The sequence below is a fragment of the Gracilinanus agilis genome, chromosome 1 (genome assembly GCF_016433145.1).
Source record: "Gracilinanus agilis isolate LMUSP501 chromosome 1, AgileGrace, whole genome shotgun sequence".
NCBI lineage: Eukaryota > Metazoa > Chordata > Mammalia > Didelphimorphia > Didelphidae > Gracilinanus > Gracilinanus agilis.
In genome coordinates, this window is record NC_058130.1 from 457,505,579 (window position 1) to 457,527,511 (window position 21,933).

Genomic DNA, 21,933 nt, shown 5'->3' on the forward strand with positions numbered 1-21,933 from the left:
AAAACTGACTGTGAAATATATTATCTCACAGTATAATTTAATAAATAGTCATTGATAGAAGGAGTGAAATATAAATATTTACATGACCATCATTGGTTTATTTAAAAAAATTAAAATATAGAATGCATTTGCTTCAGTTCTCACCTCATTGCTATTCTGAGGTGGGGAGAGGGGTTGCTCAGGGGAATAATTTTTCCCCTTACTCTGAATAATGTACTCTTTCTATTCATAGTTTCCTTTAGTAACTCAGTGATTGTCTGCTTTATCACACATTCATTTCTACAGTCAACAAATGCTCTGTTATCTTTTATTCTAGTGAAAAGTGAAAAAAAAACAGAATACTAACACCAATCATTCAGGAAATATGATGATAAAGAGAAGAGCTCTGAATAGTGGTGCTTGACTTCCTATTTGAGTGAGCAGGTGTGTGTGTTTTCATTTAAAAGAAGGAAATCTTTCTCTAACTTTAAAGTAGAATATTTTTTGTGGGTAGCTCTTTTATGATTGGTGAAGTTTGTATAAGGGCTTTATAATACTAGTAATGCCAATCACATTGCAATTGTAACACTAATATTAGAGAGATAATATCATTGGAACTCCTAACAAATTTATCTGTGAATGAATGATAACTTAACAATAAGGTTTATGAGAGGTAGGTGAAGAATTTCCAATAGATTTTCAGTTTCTTTTGTTGAATGCAATATATGCTAGAAGCTCATTGCTGATAAGGATTGATACAAATTTAGGAAGAAACTAATTGATTTTTCTTTAATTTTGAAAATATGCTAGATTTTGTAATGTCTCTAGATCTGTATTGAATTATTAAATGTTTTGGCTTCAAATCTAAGTTATTCATGTTTCCCTTTATTTTCCTCCCAGGTCCCCTTTTTCCCTATTCCCTTGAATGTGCAACTGATGCGGTATCTTGTAAAATAAAGGACTGGCCTCGGAGTCAGAAAGACCTAGACTCAAGTTCTCAAGTTCTCTTACTTATGCTTCTGCTTAGAGTAACCTTGGGCAAGTCCTGTACTTAATTTCTCAGTGCCCTAGGAAACTCTTCAAGTCTCTGTTACACAAATTAAATGAAGGCTGCAATAATATAAAAGAAAAGAATATCAAAAGCCTTTAGAAATAAGATAAGTATGTGAGTTCAGATAGCTAGCCATGAAGTCCACCTCCCAAATGTCAACAAAGAGCTAGTCTTCCATAAGTAAGGCATACATTTTCATACAAGGCCAATGTGTTGGTTTATATAAATTACCTTTTTTTAAATAAAAAGGTAATTTAAATAAAATAAAAAGGAAATCATATATCTATTTGTAAGGTATTGGGAAGTAACAATAATATTTTAGAAAAGAGAATTACTTTAAAATAAAGTTATTATTACTAACAAAATAATTCAGAGTAACTGTTTCTCTTTGAACCATAAGCAGAAATGTTGGTGAATTCCAAGATGGTGAATGAAGCCAATATTTTTGGACATAGTCAATGTGGACATTTGCTTTGCTTCACTATGCTTATTTGTTACAAGAATTTCATATTTCACTTGTTGGTTTGTTTTTTAACGGAGAGGAAGAAGTAGAAAGGACTAAATTTAATTTCAAAAAAGAAAAAAGGAGGTAGGATTTTGAAAGCTTAATTTAATGATTACCTACTCCATATAAAAGTGACAATGACCTACTTTTGAAAAAAATCTGCATCAGTATCAAGAATTTCCGTACTGGATATTCTCCATAGAAATGATTCAATCAAAATGATTCAATCAGAAAAAGAAAGAAATAAAAGGAAAAAAGATCAGGGGAGATTGAGAACAAAAGTGTAACATCTAGGATATATTGCTTTCGACAATCATTATTCTAATCATCACCTTTATTTGTTAAAAACATGATCTATTTTTCTATATTATAAACACTAGCTGATGATTATATTTAAGCTTTTCCAACATTTTTCACAGTTATTGTCCTACTTTATTATTTTCTAATTGTAATTTATAATAAATAACCTTTACAAATCAAGGGCTACATCTGAGTTCCTAAAAAGAAATACTGTAGTTTGAAGAAAAGAAAAATAATTATGGATAATTCAACCTTAATTTTCAGACATTGATATGCCATGATAATAGACCTGGAAAAGAACTGTAAATACTTAACTTATTTTGATTATGCTGGAGAGAGGGAAAATCATTAAAGATAATAACATAGATATTAGCTGGAAACTTTTAGAAAATTGCCCTTTTCTTTTGCTATAGAAATCATAATTCCTAGGTGCAATGTAGCAGTTAGATTTTCTTTTCTCTTCATGTTTTAACTCAATCTTTAGTAATACTACTTTAAATTACCTTTTAGTCTTGCAACTTTTCTAATTTTCCTCTAAACCAAAAATGTTTGTGCATAAAGATTATTTATTTTAGTAATTGACACTAATTTTGTTTTTCTACTTTGGGCTTAAATATGAATGTTTATCATCCATGAAGCACAGAATGGATAAAATATGTTTTAGTGAACACATGATTTTTTTGTTTATATTTCAATCTTGCTGGTACTCCCACTATATCTTTGTTGAAGTTGATTGCCTTCAGTGGCTTTGATACTATCACAGCGTGCTGTTTTTATAAATTGGGCCAGATAAGTAGGAGGTTTGGGGGATCTCCAAGGGAGCTGGCTCCTTTTTCTGAATTTATATGGAGCCAAAGCCTTTCCTGAGAATGATCAAGTATTGTAGAGCTGTTTTTCAGCCAAGATGTAAACAAATGATGACAGTTCATGGCCATTGAAGCTCTCATAGCAACTTTCATACTGAAAGGAATGTTAACCTTTAAATCTCATTTAAAGTATAAAGTGGTTAGTTGTATTGTGGTCTGATAGCTTTTTTTTTCCAATCATGGGCTTTGTTTGAAGTCTTTCCTCTATCCACTGCTTTTAATTAAATGGCATTTATATCATTTGTATATAACATTGATAATATTCTTTACATTTAAGAATAGATTATTTTGCTTTTCTTGGTCTACTGATAATATCAAAGCCATGCCTATTTGTTAATCCATTGTATCATTGAGTAAATTTTATTTACCAGTTGTCTTGGAAGTCACTCTAATGGACAGGTTCTTAAAAAGAAATTTTACTATAAATAAGCTCATGAAAAAGTGTTCTAAATCCCTCCTGATTAGAGAAATGCAAATTAAAACTTTGAGGTATCACCTCACACCTAGCAGATTGGCCAATATGGCAGCAAAGGAAAGTGCTAAATGTTGGAGGGGATGTGCCAAAATTGGGAAATTATGCACAAAAGACTTTAAAAGAATGCTTGCCCTTTGACCCAGCCATAGCATTGCTGGATTTGTACTCCAAAGAGATAATAAGGAAAATACTTGTACAAAAATATTTATAGCCACACTCTTTTTGTTGGCAAAAATTGGAAAATGAGAGGGTGTCCATTGATTGGGGAATGGCTGAAAAACTGTGGAATCTGCTGCTGATGGAATATTACTGCTCTCAAAGGAATAATGAACTGGAGGAATTCCATGTGAACTGGAGCTACCTCCAGGAATTGATGCAGAGTGAAAGGAGCAGAAGAACCAGGAGAACATTGTACACAGAGATACACTGTGATACAATCAAATGTAATGGATTTCTCTACTAGGGGCAATCCAGAGGAATTTATGAGAAAGAACACTATCCACATCCAGAGGAAGAACTGTGGGAACAGAAATGCAGAAGAAAAACATGGTTTGATGGGGATATGATTGGGGTTTTGGAGTTAAAAGATCACTCTATTGCAAATATGAATAACATAGAAATAGGGTTTGAATAATGATACATGCATAACCTAGTGGAATTGTTCATCAGCTCCAGGAGGGGAGGAGGGGAGGGGCAATCATGAATCGTGTAACCATGGAAAAATATTCTAAATATATTAAAAAAATGAGTTTTAAAGTTTTTTCCCCAGAATACATGTGTTCAACAATTTTCAATAGTTTCCTGACTTTTTGCAAATCATATTCCCTCTCACTCCAACCTGCTTCTCTTCTCAAGAAGTCAAGTAATATGAGATAGTTCTAAGTGTGTTATTATACAATATGTATTTCCATATTCATTATCTTGTAAAAGAAGACACATTGCTAACACTAGAGAAAAATTCATGTAGGAAATAAAATAAAAAATGGCATACTTCAAACAATCTTCAGACATAATCAGTTATTTTTAATCCAAGAGATACCTTTTCATTATATGTTAATTGGAGTTGTCCTGGATCCTTGTATTCCTGATAATAGTTAAATATTTTATTGTTATTTCTTTATATAATGTTCACTTGGTTCTGCTTACTTCACTTTGCATGACTTCCTATAAGTTTTCCAGTGTTTTTTTTTTTTTGGTGTGATCAGCTTGTTTGTCATTTCTTATGGGACAATAGTTTTGCCTTACAGTCATATACAAAACTTGTGCAACCATTCCCCAGTTGATGGACATTCTTAAAATTTCTAGTTCGTTGGTATCACAGAAGGAACTGCTATAAATATTCTATTCAAGGAGGCCCTTTCCCTCTATCTTTGATCTCTTTGGGAGACAGACTGAATTGTATTATCACTGGGTCAAAGGGTATGCTCAGCTTTATGGCCCAATTTGGCCACAAATTGCCCTCCAGAATTCTTATATCAGTTGACAACTCTATCAATAATGCATTAGTTAAAGAGAACTATAAAAACTGTGTATGTCCTTAGACCCAGCAATAGTATCGCTTGATCTATTTCCCAAGGAGATCAGGTAAAAAGAAAAGAGTCTATATGTTCCAAAATATTTATAACAGCTCTTTGTGTTGGCAAAAAAAATAGTAATCAATAGGACAACCATCATTTGGGGAATGATTAAATAAATTTTGGTATATGATTATGATAGAATACTACTGTGCCATGAGAAACTGAGCAGATAAATTTAAAAAATACTTGGACATGGGAGCAAGCTGGGTAGCTCAGAGGATTGAGAGCCTGGCCTAGAGACGAGAGGTGCTAGGTTCAAATCTGGCCTCAGACACTTCCCAGCTGTGTGATGCTGGGCAAGTCACTTAACCCGCATTGCCTACCCTCACCACTCTTCTGCCTTGGAATCAAGATATAGTATTGATTCCAAGATAGAAGGTAAGGGTTTAAAAATACTTGGACAGAACTACATGAGACAATGAAATGAAATGAGTAGAACCAAGAAAACATTATGTATAGCTACAGATTTAATATTTGAAGAATAACTTGTGAATTTTCACCTCCAGATCATGAACTGAAAAGAACACAAAAGATATAATCTATATATTTTTTCAAATGATGATGATGACTTCTTTGCTATGAGGAATGGAGGGGCTGAATTTAAAAAATAAATTAAAAATATATTATTGTCCCAATTTTTCCACATCCCTTGCAACATTTATCATTTCCCTTTTTTGCCATATTAGTCAACATGGTTGGTGTGGGGTGGTACTTTAGGGTTGTTTTAATTTGCATATCTCTTAATAATAGTGATTTGGAGCATTTTTTTCATATGCAGTTTTTTTTTTTATATTTGTGAGGTAATTTCTCCAGAAACCTATTGAAGCTCAGTCACTTTCTTTAGCACCTTGTTATTGTTTAGTCATTTCATTAGTGCTCAACTCCTGGACCTCAGTCCAGGAAAACTCCTGGTTTTCTTGGCAGAGATGATAGAGTGGTTTTCCATTTCCTTTTCCAGCTTATTTTACAGATGAAGAACTGAGACAGAGTTAAGGGATTTGTACAGAGTCACATAGCTAGTAAGTGTCTGAGGTCAGATTTGAATTCAGCAAGATGGATCTTCCTGACTCCAGGCCAGGAACTTTATTAATTGTACCACCTACCTGCCCTTATACAAGTTTTCTTTGGGCTATGATGACCAATCTAGTCTAACAACTATGCCCAATACAGAATGATGTAGATGGTTTTTAGTTTGTTGATAGAATAAATATTAATCATTTGGAGGCAGAAGCTAATATTTGGCATTATTTGTACTTCTGACATTATGTATTCCAAATAAATGCATAGTCATTTTCCTGCCAATTTAATAAATAATCTTTCATGATACACAGTAGTTTTCTCCAAAAATAAAGCATTTTAGCAATAAGCAAAAAGGCAAAAAAATTGCCTTTTTCTATAGTTTATGAAAGCAATGTTATCAGGTATCAGAACCTTTTAATGTTTTGAAAGAGTAGGCATCTATTGGTACCACAAGGAAGTAATTTTCAAATGGAGTTTAAGGATTGATGAGACTGAATATTCATACCAAATATTTTCTTTCTTCAATAGATCCATTATCTCATTAATCCCCTTGCTGGTGCAGATTGCAACCCATTCATTCTTGCCAATTAACCCTCATTAAATATACTCTCTAAAACCTGTGATCTTTACACTTATATGAGTGATTAACTTTTATTTACATCATGTGGATAGTAGATGTCAGCACATTAGATCAGTTGTCCTTTTAAGAGATGAACATTAACACAAATCTTAGCCATTTTAATTGGCCCCAAATGCTCCTAATTCAGATTGCTTAGACATAATAGTTAAAGTAAGATCCTTTGGCTATGTGAGTAAGAATGACTGCGATAATTAATGGTATAATTTTTTTGACTATAAAATTTCTCAGTATATCAAGTAATTGTTAATCCTTTTCTTGCATCCATGTACATGTGTGTGATTTCAGTCTGAAAACATCCTACAGCATTCTTAACATTGTAACATTTTTAACTTAGAATTTTTTTAGATGTTGTGTAGGGAAAAAATGCTTGCTTAATTGACAGAGGAAGGATGATATATTTCCTTGTTTGCTCTGGTTCCCGGTTTAGCAGCAGGTTGAAAATTCATCTGAAGCAACAAAAGGTCAAGAGCCTCAAGAGAAATAATGGGAAAAGTGAGCAAGTAAGGACCATGAAAAAGTCAACTTTTTTTAACTTATTAATTTGCCACTGCAAGTAAGTCCATCCTATTTGCATATTTCTTCTGTCTAATAGTTTTGTTTATACTAAGAATAAACAAATAATATGATTAAATTCCTTCTATAGTGTGCTTATTCAGTGTTCATTGATTATTTCATATTTTGAGTACTGATTGTGTATTTTTAATTGTGTAATTCATCAGTCTTCATGATCAAAGAATTAATCACGGCAAACTTTCTTTAAATAAGCTTAACTTCTGTTAGCTAGGCTGCTCATAGAAGAGTAATTTCTTTTGAAAGCTAATTTGCTGTTTTCAGTTTGTCAAACTATACCTGAAGGTTTTCTGGTATAGTAAAACATGAGAAAGCTTGTGTTTCTCTGGCTTTGCCTAAATGTGATAGTAACATATGAGTAGTACTCCATTGAGTACAATATATTTAATGTCCAAAATGTCCAAAAAGCTGTATCCCTTAAAAAAAAAAAGGAATATTTCTGTAAGAAGCATAGGAAGATGGTCACTTGTCTGATTAACCAAAGAACTTGAACTTACAATTAACAGTTCACAATCAAAATTTACAATCAAGACCATAAGCATATGATCTAAGCAGACATTATTGCCTCCAAATGTTTATAATACAATGATCCATTAAGAAAGATCTTGGGCTCTAGGCATTTTACTATAAAATGAATTTAGTTTGGGGCCATTTATAGAATAGATTTCTTTTCTAATTCTAAGAACAACTATGTACAAGATAGGGGGTTCTGTAAATATACATAAGGCAGCTAAATTATAAGCAAAAGCATGATTCTTATTATTGATGTGGATATTTCTAGGCTTCCTTAGATGACTCAACAAATTCATTTCTACCAATCATTTCTACTAATTTCTTTAAAAAGAAAAAAATTAGCTAATACTTACTCTTGCCCTATTAACTTTCCCCCATAAATTAATGGCAGAGAGAACTATTTTTAAAATATTAAAATTCATTCTGACTGTGGAAGAGAGGAGGTAGAGAGAGAATGAGAATTAAAAGGAATGAGATGAATAGTTTTACCTTTTTTGGAAAAAAATAGTTCCTACTCTGCACTACCTTTACATGAAAGGGAATAGTTAAACTAGAAAACAATGTGGCAGAAATAAGGGGTAGATCAATACTTCTTGTCCTTTACCAAGGTAAAAATCAAAATGGATTCAGGATTTAGAAATAGAGATAGAAATAGAAAAAAATAGAAATAGAAATACCATAAACAAACTAGGAGAGCACAAAATAGTTTACCTGTCAGAACTATGGATAAGGGAAGAATTTAAGTCCAAACAATGAAGAGAATATTAGCATATGCAAAATGGATAACTTTTACCACATCAGACTAAAAAGTTTTTGCAGAAACCACAGGCAAAGCAACCGTAATGAAAAGGCAAATATTAAACAGGTAGAATTTATTTGTGAATCCATCTGGCCTGGGCATTTTTTCTTAGGAAGTTCCTTGATAAATTGTTTGATTTCTATTTCTATTATGGGATTATTTAAGAATTATATTTCCTCTTCTGTTAACCTAGGCAATTAATATTTTTGTTAATATTCATCCATATCACCTAGATTGAAATATTTGTTGCCATGTATTTGGGCAAAATAGTTCTTAATAATTACCTTAATTTCCTCTTCATTAGAGGTGAGGTCACTCTTTTTATTTTTGATACTGTTAATCTGATTTTCTTCTTTGCCTTTTTTATTACATTAACCAATATTATATCTATTTTATTTGGTTTTTCAAAGTACCAACTCCTAGTCTTATTTATTAATTCAATAGTTCTTTTACTTTTAATTTTATTAATTTCTCCTTTAATTTTTAGGATTTCCAATTTACTTTTATTTGGGGATTTTTAATTTGTTCTCTTTCTAGTTTTTTTGATCTGCATGCCTAATTCATTGACCTTGTCCCTCTCTGATTTGTTGATATTTGCACTCAGGGATATGAATTTTTCCCTGAGTACTGTTTTGGCTGCCTCCCATAGATTTTTTTTAAAGTCTTTACTTCAGTCAAATACAAGGTAACTATAATCTTTTACAATTGTTTGTTTTATAGATGTTCTATTTCTTAGCCAGTACCAGACAGTTTTTTTTTAAACCCTTGCACTTCAGTGTCTTGTTTCATAGGTGGAAGAGTGGTAAGGATGGGCAATGGGGGTCAAGTGACTTGCCCAGGATCACACAGCTGGGAAGTGGCTGAGGCCGGGTTTGAACCTAGGACCTCCTGTCTCTAGGCCTGACTCTCACTCCACTGAGCTACCCAGCTGCCCCCTCCCATAGATTTTGATATGATGTCTCATCATTGTCATTCTCTTCAATGAAATTATTAATTGTTTCTAAATTTGTTCTTTAATCAAGCAATTTTAGAGAATCATATTATTTAATTTCCAACTGATTTTTTATTTGCTTCTCCATGTACTCTAATTGCTATTTTTTGCATTATGATCTGAAAAGGTTGCATTTATTATTTCTCCTCTTTTGCATTTGTTTGCAATTTTTTTATGCCTTAGTACATGGTCAATCTTTATAAGTATACCATGAGCTGATGAAAATAAGGTGTATTCCTTTTTTTCCCTATTTATTTTTCTTCATATATCTATTGACTATATTTTTTCCAAGATTTCATTCATATATCTTACCTCTTTCTTATTTATTTTTTGGATTGATTTATCTAGAGCTAATAAAGGAAGGTTCCTGTCTCCCAGTAATATGGTTTTACTATCTGTTTCCTCCTTAATCTCCATTAGTTTCTCCTTTAAAAATCTGGTTGCTATACCATTTGGTGAATATATGTGGAGTACTGCTATTTCCTCATTGGATATACTACCTTTTATCAGGATGTAAGTACCTTCCCTATCACTTTTAATCAGATCTATTTTTACTTTGGCTTTGTCACATATCATGATTGAGATTCCTGCCTTCTTTTTCTCAGTTGATGCCCAATAGATTTTGCTCCAGCCTTTTATCTGCCTCATGTGTGTTTCTTGTAGACAACATATGGTAGGATTTGGGTTTCTAATCCACTCTACTATTTGCTTCCATTTTATGGGTGAGTTCATCCCTTTCACATTCAGAGTTATAATTATCACCTGTGTATTACCCATCATTTTGATGTCCTTTTTAGTCCTGCCCTTTCTTCTTTCACTATTTCCTTCTACACCAGTGTTTTGCCTTTTATCAGTTCCCCTTTTCCCCACTCTTATTTTACATCCCTTCTTACTCCCTCCCTTCTTATTCCCTCTTATTTTTCTTTAAGGTCTATTAAATTCCCTCCCCTCTCTTTTTGTTCCTTTTGGTACACCCTACCTCACTCCCCCCATCCTTGGTATTTCCCTTTTGACTTCCCTGTAGGGTAAGAAAGAATTCTATATCCCAATGGATATAGAAGCTCTTCCCTCTCAGAACTGATTGCACTGAGAAAAAGGTTAACGTATTACCTATTACCACTCTATTCTTCTCCTTCTTATAATAATATTCTTCCTCTCACCCTTCATGTGTCTCTTTATGTGATATAATTTATCCTATTTTTCTTCTTCCTTCAAGTTTCTCTTGATGCCATCTTCTATTCCCCCTTTTATCATCTTAAACCACTTAGTACCCCAACATGTTCCTATGAATAATTCTTCTATCTAATATGATAGTGAAAACAATTTTTGAGAGTTACATATTTCATTTTTCCATATAGGAATATACAGAATTTGACTTACAAAAGTCCTTTTTTTCCCCTCTTTCTTGTTTACCTTTTCAGGTTTCTCTTAAATTTTGCATTTGGACATCAAATTTTCCATTTAATTTTCTCATTGAATTTTACATTTAGTTCTGGTCTTTTCTTTAGGAATACTTGGAAATCTTCTAGTTTGTTAAATGCCCATACTTTCCCTTCGAAGTGTGTAGCCAGTTTTGATGGGTAAGTAATCCTTCATTGTAGACTCAATTCCCTTCCCTTTCTGAATATCATATTCCAAGCCTTCTGGTCCTCTAATGTGGAGGCTGCCAGACTCTATGTAATCCTGACTGGGGCTCCTTGATATCTGAATTGTTTCTTTCTGACTTCTTGCAATATTTTCTCTTTGGTTTGGAAGCTCTTTAATTTGGCAATTACATTCCTGGGGGTTGCCTTTTGAGGATTTAATGTAGAGGGTGATCTATTGACTCTTTCAATATCTATTTTGTCCTCTTGTTCAAGAATATTAGGGCAGTTTTCTTAGATAATTTCTTGTAATATGATGTCATGGCTTCTGTTCTTTTCCAGGTTTTTCAGGTTGACCAATGATTCTCAAATTGTTTCTCCTGGACCTCTTTTCCAGGTCTGTTGTTTTTTTCAATGAGATATTTCATATTTCCTTCTATTTTTTCATTCTTTTGATTTTGCTTTATTAATTCTTGCTATCTTGTAGATCTTTAGCTTCTTGCCCAAATCTAGTCCTTAAAGACTAGTTTTCAGTTATGATCTTTTGATTTTGATTTTTGATTTTGAATTTTTTATTTTGATTTAGCTTCTTGCCCAAATCTAGTCCTTAAAGACTAGTTTTCAGCTATGATCTTTTGATTTTCTTTTTCAGTTTATTCTATCTTGCTTTTCATGGCTTCCAGCATTTCAATTCTTGTCTCCAATTTGCTTATTAGTTCATATGACTTCTGGGCTTCTTTTTTCCAAGTGGGAGATTCTGTCTTTTAAACTGTTATTTTCATTTTGAATTACTTCCATTTCTATTTCCCACTTTTCTGCCTATTTTTATTCCATCTTTCTTACTTGCTTCTCCAACTCCATTTTGAGTTCCTTGAGATTTCGTGATCAATTTCTTTTTTTTTAAAGTTGTGATGTGTTTGCTTGTTTGTCTTTCTCTGCTATAGCCTCCAAACTCTGCTCCTTTTCTCCATAGAAGTTATCCAAGTTCAGAGGCTTTCTCTGTTGTTCATTTCTTTTGGTACTTGTGGTTTGAGTTTCCTTTGCATTGATAGCCATTGCTATGCTCATTTTTTTCTCTGTATTACATTGGGTTCTTAGTCAGAAGTCTGAGTGAGGCAGGTAGGCAGATCTTGGTGTAGTGGATTTTAAAGAGTCTTGGCCTGAGTGTATTTTTCCAGTTTCCTCTGCATCTGCTGTGGCAAGCCCTTGTCTACCCTGTTTCTGAGCCTGCTCTCTGTACTCCACACTCTCATGCTCCATGCTCCCCAGTTTCAGGTCTTAAGTCTTGCTGCCAAGGCCCTGTGGTGCCCTCATCCAGCTCCCAAGAATTTAGAGATTGTCCCAGCTCTCATCTTGGCTCCAGTGTGGTAGGTGGTATAAGAGAAGAGTGATCACCTCACACATTGGTAGGACTATTTTTACCCCCTTATAGAGTGAAAATGCCACAAAAATCCCTACCTTCAAAACTGGGCTCCTTTCAGAGCCCCTTCACTTGTCTGATTTTGATTGTTGTCCTTTTGTGAGGCTTTGTATTAGTTGGTTGTGAGGAGAGCCTGGCCCTTCCTTCGACTCTTCAGCCATCTTAGCCTACAAGTCCAAATAACAAATTGGGAAGAATATTTATAGTATGTATTTTTGACAAAGGCCTAATTTCTCAGATATATAGAGAACTTTCTCATCTTAAAAAATATAGAACATTCCCCAATTGACAAATGATCAAAATACATGAAGAAGCAATGAGCAGATGAAAAAAATTAAAACTATATTTAATCACATAAAATATCCCAATCACTATTCATCAGATGAATGTAAGTTAAACAATTCTGAGACACCACTCTATACCAATCAGACAGGATAACATGACAAAAGAGGAAATTTTTAAATGTTGAAGGGGAGATGGAAAAATTTGGACATTGTTGGTGGTGTTATGAACTAATGATAACCGTTCTGGAGAGAAATTTGAAACTATGACGAAAGAGCCATATTGAATCAACAATACCACTACTACTATGTCTGTATCCCAAATACGCAAATGATCACAAAAATATCTGGAAAGACTTATGTGATGTGTAAGTGTGTATGTGATGCAAAGTGAAGTGAGCAGTACCTGAAGAACATCGTACACAGTAATAAATAAGACAAGGATCTTATATCTGCACATTTAGATTTTTTCAGTTAAGCATTTTTAACACTATCCTGAAATGCAATTTAATGAAATGTACAATTTATTTATAACATAACCATAGCTTTTATTATTATAATTAAAACATTTTAATAACTGACAGAAGCAATGATAGTAAAAATGTTTTCTTTAAGGAAGATCGAATCCAATAACCTAAGAAAAAGAAAAAGGAATCATTTCCCTTGCCGATACAAATAAATTCAATGAAGCATCAGGGATCCCTAATTCCCCATTTAATGAGAGACCCTGGAAAAATTAATCCTAAAACAAGCCACTTTTAACATCAGAAAACTCCATTTTACATTGCCTTGAAAAAGGTGTTTTTCACATTAATGATGTCCAACAGAGCCTTGATCTTAGCATCTTTGCAAAGTGCCAATATGCATTTTCACTTTAACTGCTTGGAAACCAATATTTTCCTCAGGAGCCAGTCATCCCCACTGAATAAAACAATTCATGCTACACATTTTTACTGATTAGTTTCAGTTAAATAAAGGTAGCTTAAAAGGGCTTCTCATGTGTATCTCAAATATGATGTTTATTTCACAGTCTATTCCTCCATCTTAATTCCCTGAAGAGTAATAAGGAATGGGAATGTGGCCAGTATTTACCATATGGATCTTTACAATAGTTCTGGGAAGAAAGAAGCACTTGTTCCTTTATTCAATTTATTTTCTTTGTTTCACCAGTAGGGGGAATGCACACATGAAGTTATTAAGTTAAATCCCAATGTTCCTTGGGACCATTAAGACTTCAATAATTTCATAGCACTCCTTTTGAGAAACAGCAGGATTCCCTGAAACATAATGGTCACCTGACTAACTTGCAAATACTTCCAGAAAAGCAGATGTAGTGCAATTGCAAGCACAGATTTTTTTTCATTGCTGCGGACATCCAAATAAGTGGTCAACAGTATGTTTTGCTGGTAGGAGGTGTGAGGGTGAAGAAGGGAGGTAGAAGGAATGGAGAAAGGAGAAAAGAAGGTAGAGGAGGGAAAGGAAAGTAGAGGACCCCAGCCCTGGCAGGGGGAAATTGACCAGAGCCCTTGTGGGCTCAAGTAAAAGATCAGAGAGAAACTTTAGGGTTTAGAATAGCTAGGTTTTATTTTAATTAGAAAGGGGAAGGTCTAGGAAAAAACTGGGAGGTAGAAAGGGAAAAAGGCGCCAAGAGAGAGAGCTCAGGATCCAAGAGCCTCCTGGCTAGAGAGCAGACCCTCCTGGGTAGAGAGAGCTGAGAGAGTCCTGGGTAGCTAGTGAGAAAAGGCGCCAAACTTACTCTTTTATACTTTCTCCAGCACCTCACACAAAGGAAGTGGGAGTTGTCAGAGGAAGTTGTAGCAAGGCTTAGAGTAATTCCAGATGACACAGAGGTAACCCTGAATTGTTTTAAAATCCTTTTTCATGATTCTAAAATTTCAATATTAAAATAATTGTCTATATCTAAACGTCCCCATACATTTTAAATGATACAACATAACCTTACTCTGTGTTATATTTGTTTCTCTTGAATAATTGTTTTAATTTTAATTGATATTATATGGAATATGTTCTACTTTGTGAAAATAATATTATAATGCAAGTGAATAAATAAGCTATTATTTCTTCTTGTGGTTATTGAAACCATTAATCAAATTGAGAGTACTATAGTACAAGATAGTGTGGTATACAAATATTTTTGTACTCACAAGTCCACAGACATCCACTGGAAATGAAATATGTGTATGCAAAATATTATGAATATTTCAGAAATGCCTCAGAACCCTCAAGACAACTGCTATACCAATTAATAGAGTTACATTTAAAAAATCAATAAAGGGAACTCACACTATGTTAGGAATCTATTCATTCAAGTGTTTTATTTTTTACTTTTCTACTTTTCATTCCAACAGGTACACCCAATCCTATGAGGAATAGTTGTTTAACAACTCACAGATTTAGAAGCAAAGAGCTTAGGTTTTCTTTATTTTGTGGTTATTCCCAGAAGGTGATAGGCATAAAAATATTGAACTTTTTTTGCATTCTGTGTAAACATTAAAATTTTAACTCCATGATGACTTTAAAGACTAAACTAGAACCTTTTATATGAATAAAAAGTCTTAACTTTGTAGGGGGAAAAGTTACTTTCTCTTATATGTGCTAATTGAAAATTAATGGAATATTGTTTAAAAAAAGAAGTAAAAACAACAGTTAAGACAGTTAGTCACAAAGAATTTTGTATTTGATCTAAATACATTGCATTATGTTTGTGTCCCTTCCATAGCCATAACTCCATTAAAAAAATCCTTCTGCATGCAAATTGGTCTTGTTAGAAGAGATGGACAGGGAAAAGAGGCAATGACTTTTATTTTGGTTTACCAAAGAGTATTAAATATTATGTGAAAGAATGAAGATAGGTTTTTAGAAGGAAAACTAAGAGAGAAGTATGAACAAGCCTAAAGGAAAACAAAAATATGTCAGGAGGAAGGTGAATAGAAGAATGTAACAGAAGCAGAAGATAAGAAGAGTGATTTAATCAAAATACTATAGATGAGATTCAGTGCCCTTCCCATAAAAGATGGCTGTAAACCTTCCTTGGAGGAAGCAACTTCCTGTATCTCATGGAATGCAATGCCAAATTGTTCATAGAAAGAAGAGATGACAGACTGGTATACATTTCCATTCTAGAGTTTTCAGATGGCTAATTATCAGCCTAACTTTAAAAACTTGAAGGAGAAGGCTGTAAGGTCATTTTTCTTGGTCCATATGTGACACAGACAATTATAGAATATTTCTGATCAATCACTAGAAGGAAATTATTTTTATTTATTTATTTATTTTTAAATTTTAAACCCTTAACTTTTGTGTATTGACTTATAGGTGGAAGATTGGTAAGGGTAGGCAATGGGGGTCAAGTGACTTGCCCAGGGTCACACAGCTGGGAAGTGTCTGAGGCTGGATTTGAAACTAGGACCTCCTGTCTCTAGGCCTGGCTCTCAATCCACTGAGCTACCCAGCTGCCCCCAGAAGGAAATTATTTTACCAGAAAGAGCCCTAAAACATTATGAAATTCTGGGAAATGAGGGAAATAATTTCAAAACATAGAGGTTATGTTCATCCTTGCTTTGAATGGAGGACTATAACTTTAGTTAGATCCTGTGAGTGAAAAAAAAACTAAAATCTGTGAAGCAAAAGTCACTTTCTTCAAATAGCTTCTGTACTATTCTTTTTAAACTACTATTTCTCTGCACTCAAAACATACTCTTAGAGTGATTGTTTGATATCTCAGAGCCAGTGATGTTTCTGATATGCAGCAGAAGCTGCCTTTTAAAGGTTTTCTCATTATACACTAAGTTGTTTTTCTGGGATATTGAACATGCATTATTTGGATATAGTATGTGTGGTCATAAAATATCCTCCACCTGGGCAATTAGCACAATACCTCGTCTCTCGTGTCTGCTCCCCTGTGAATTACAGCATGGAGTAAGATGGAAAGACTCACTCAAATTAAAAAGACATCTCTTTGGTGAACATAGTTAAATCAACTCTCTGCTACCCCACTCCATTCTAGCTTTCTGGGTATTCCACACAAACAAAAGGAACAAAGCAATGTGTGTGAAAATTTATTAAAGCTACTAACCCCAATAGAGATGTTTTTTCTTCCTTTAATATACCTGATAACATTTCACAAATAATGACTGTGCAATGATATTATCCCAATGGTTTTATATTGCTTGATATCACACAATTAATCAGTCATCTCCATTCATGTTTCAGATGACTGCTATCCATGGTGCTGAAACTGCTCCAGCTGGTCTGAGTGCTTCTAAACTGCAAGCAGAGGGTACAGAAAATCACTTTCTACAAATATTTATTAAGGCAGATGCCATAGACAGTCTCAGGCATACTATCAATAATTCAGTGATTTGTAATGTTACTAAATGCCCAGTCCACCTACACATATTAAAATATGCCCATCCATTTATGAATGAATAATATATTATATAATTATTAAATATTATCTGCTTAATATATAATAATAAAACATGACTAAAACCAAATTTATTGAGTAATTGACGCTCTGCTGATAAACCTTTTTAATCCTAGATACTCCTTAAATAATAGAGAATAGTCTGTGTTGTGCCCAAATTTGTGGATATTATGCTTGGTAAAAGCTTCCAAAATTTATACTCTTAAAACATTCTTGAATAATTCACATATACCCCTATATTATTTAAATAATTATACATATATAAAAGAAAATAATTTCAGTGGACAGAAATAAAAATTCATGAGATGATAAAGATAAAAATAGGCTATTTATTTTTATAATTCAAGGTCCTGAACACCTTTAAACAAAGGATCAGACTATGATTAATAATTCAAATGAAATAGTGATATTAAATAAAAAGATACACATTCAAGCTCACATATAATATACATATTTGCATTCTAAGTGTTAATATTATATGGTAAGTATTCATTGGTCAGTTATTTTTGCAATAATTTATATATACCAAAGACCTTAAATATAACCTAACAGGAGACTCTTCCTGCTTCCTGAATACCAGATGACTTAATTAAGAAAGGCTCCTCATCTGATTGATGATTTTAATTTTGATCTTTGCAACTAATAAAACAAAGAAAAATGGTCTTCATTATTATGTTTATAAAAACTCAATGATGAAAAACAGCTAAGTATGTATTTAAAATCATGAAATTTCTAGACAAACTAAAATAATTAGTTGAGATCTTGGTATTCTAATTGTGAGATCCTTGTCTAATGACAACATAGTTGACATGAGAGGTTATATTTAACATAAATATTGCCAATTTCACTATAAGTTCAGAAAGAAGTAAAATTAGAAGTTGAAGTTAAATTGACAGGTCATTAATAGCTATCCTTAAAAGGCAAATAAAGAAAATGAGAGAAGAAAAATTTAATTTAAATGGACACTGGAATCATTTCATTGCATACTTCACATTGCATTGTTCATAGTTATTTTTAAGAAGACCACTTTGGGGATAATTGTTACTTATGCGACAATATCTCTTGCAGAGAATCAGAAGGCAGATAATATTTTAAAAGGGCAACAAGATTTTCTAACATATCCATCAATAACATGTAGCTTCAGTGAAAAACTGATATGGAAAGTATGGTGAAAAGTACAAATAAAATAGAAAAAAGACAAAGCCATGCACACCATTCAGAATCATCACAATTATATTTAATGGCTACTTTCACCAAGAGTAATGTTGGTAGGCAATTAACATTATGAGTACCAAAGACAATATTTTAAAATGAAATGTGTTATATTATGATAGATATGATCTGATTATATATTGATTATGAATCATTTTAATTTGCTATTGATAAGACTATTTGTTAATGCCAATACGACATTTAATTTTAAATACAAAGAAACATGTGGCATACAATAATGACAACTCTAATCCAACCCAATTGAATAAGCCATTGACAGAAAAAAATGAAATAGAGAAAGGGACATACATTAAGAGACTCTGATACTGTACTAAATTTGTTAAAGATATTTAATGAGAATAAATCATATACCACACTAAAGAGGCCAAAAAATACTACAAACTATGCCAGGTGGCAAATATTTGAATATCTTAATGAGTGGTTTTTCTTCAATCAACCGATAATAATGATAGGAAGATTATTTTATCATATTTGACTTATAATAAATTTTATGGCTGTAATATTTGAACTCTTGAAGAAAACTTTTAATTTTTATTTTTTGGAAAATATTTATATTTTCTCATTTTTATAATGGACACTATTGAAATGTATATAGATCATCATTAAAATTGTAGAAAGATTAAAAAGTATGTATATTGATTAACATGGATGTCTTCATTCTATTTGTTATAGGTTAGCAGTAAATTTTTTGTTAATTTCTTATATTACCATATTTAGATGTTAAAAATGCCTCTTTTGAGGTTTAAAGATTATGTGGGCTACAACATGGTCTTAAGGATTTCATGTGGTATGACTGAAAATCTACTAATTTGTAAAATAAGGGCATAGGATAAAATGGTCTTCAAATGTACCATCATTCTTCTGTGATCCTTATGACATATGCCACTTAGTCCAGTTAAGCTTCCAAACTTTATCTTCTTAAGTGGCATTTGGACTTCTTTGTATAGGACATCTGGGGCTTAGATGAAATGTGGTTGCAGACTTGAAATGAATGATGAAAACAGATTGATGTTGAATAACCAAGGCCATTCTAGTTTCTATTTATCTATTGTGCATATGACAGATTCATGAATGTTTGGGGAATAATCTGCCCTAATTTAATTTCATTCCAAGCTTAAAGTAAACTTATCTTCATTTCTGGTTTGTGGATTCCTTCCTCCCCTAATTTTATGGTACCCTAGTGCTTGGAATTATATTGAAGATATCTTGAATGAAAATTGGAAAAAGTTTCTAAAGAAAGTTACAGAAGGCTACTTTTTTTGTGATTAAGGTGCTTGAAAGGTTTAGATAATATAAAATCAAATCATCTTTTATTTAGAGATAGAAAAGACCTTAGAAATATTTACTTCATTCAACCTCTTAATTTTTAAATGATGAATATAAAGCCAAGAGATTTCAAATGACTTGTTAAAGGTCTCAGAGATCTCTGATTTTCTGAGTTAAAACCTCATGCTTAGATTTTATTGTTTGGTTGCTTATTGAATTTTTTTTAAACCCTTAACTTCGGTGTATTGTCTCATAGGTGGAAGAGTGGTAAGGGTAGGCAATGGGGGTCAAGTGACTTGCCCAGGGTCACACAGCTGGGAAGTGGCTGAGGCCGGATTTGAACCTAGGACCTCCTATCTCTAGGCCTGACTCTCAATCCACTGAGCTACCCAGCTGCCCCTGCTTATTGAATTTTAAAGAATACCTGATACTATAGAATATAGACTGTCTTAAATATTTTTCAAACAATGATTATTCCATACATATGATAAAATTGTACATGATTTACATCTGTTAAATTCATTTATGGGGTCTCTAAACCTTAATTTCCTTTTCTGAAAAATGAGATGTTTGAACTAGATAATCTCTAATATTCCTTCTGGATATAAAACAAATATCCTATGAATACTCTTCTAAATAGAATATAGGAGTCATAAACTAATGAGATAAGCTTACCTTAGATATAAGTCAGGGTCATGAAAAACACTTTGAATAAGTCCAAAAAACCCCAATGATTCCTTATTGATATCAAAATTTTAAAATTTCATTATTCCTATATTTACCATCCACTTTTGAAATGTATTGGATACATTTAGCCTCAGAATACTCTAAAAAAACTTTAATGAGGACTTCATTATTATGAAAAAGATTGGTTTAATTCCCTGCATTACCAAAATAAACTAAATCAAAAAGAATATTCTTAGACTATGAAACCAAAACTAGATGGGCAATCTTTCAAAATAGTCATCCATTATATGCATATATTTTTATGTGTATATGTGTGTTTACATATACACATGTGGGGGTATGTATGTGTATGTATGTGTATGTGTTTTATGGACAGGCTCTGTAAATAGATAATGAATTGAGCCTAGAATTGAGTTATAAGAGCCAGTAAGATTGTATCACTTTAGGGAAATTAAACAGTGCCATCAATAATACCAAACTGTTCATGTCTTTTGTTCATGACATTTTATTAAAGTTTAATTTAAAATTATGAAAAATAAATTTTTCTATTTTTAGTGCGGTAATTAAAAAATAACCTCTTAATTCTGTTTTAGAATAATTACTATGTATTGGTTTCCAGGCAGAAGAGCAGTAAGTTCTAGTCAACAGAGGTTAAGTGACTTTCTCAAGATCACACAGATACAAAATGTCTGAAACCATGTCTGAATCTAGAACATCCCATTTCCAGGCATGATTCTCAACCACTAAACAAATTAGTTGCCTAGTAGTGAGGTGATTTTTAAAAACAACCTTTATCACTTTTCTAATATTGTTTACATAACTACTTATCAGCTAAATACTTGTCATTTGTGATTATTTTGGAACCCTGAGTTTTAAGCATTTATCATGAGGATAGCAATGTGTTAAAAGAATATATAACTATAATTTAATCTATGAGAAACTAATAAGTGTTTTGGGCAATTACCACTCACAGATCAAGCTCACAAAGAAAGATAGTGTATCAGGGGGGTAGAGTAAATCTGATAACCCTTCACTAAAGGAATGGAAGTTGGGATTACTGGTCTCTGTCACAAACTAGGGATTAACACAAAGATTAACTACTCACACATTATGGGTTCTTTGAGGTAAGAGGAAACAAACAGGAAGGAAAACAAAACAGTTTAATGTATTTAAAGGGTGAGGAGAGTGGGAGAGGTATATCTATAACTAGGAATATCTAACTGACAAGAAATGGAGTTCTAAGAGGGAGTTTCTCTGTCAGCCTAACTTCAGTCAGGCTCACAGCCTTGACTGAAGACTAGAGGGAGAGCTGGGTATTGGGATTCCCACAAGTGGTCCAGGCTGCTCCTTTGATGACTTCAAGATAACAGGAACCAACTCCTTACAAGGCAAATAATCCAATAGATACCAGGTAGGGAAAAATGCCTGTAAACTGTCCACCAGAAATAGACACTCCCACCACCAAAGGTTGCCTTGAGACATGTTGTCTTCCACCTTCTCCAATTCCAAAGGTCCCAAGCTTATGGAGTCACTGCTGGCTGGACACCTGCTCCAAACCCCCTCTCACACCAGCACTAACAGTTTCATTCCTCCCCCAGCTGCATTCCAATACAGAATGTTAAAAGTTGACAGCCAAGCTCCCATTCCTAGGCATTTCTTACTCATCATAAATTTCTATTCTGTTCCCTAAATTACTTCATTACAAATGCATGCTTATTGTATCTTTATTA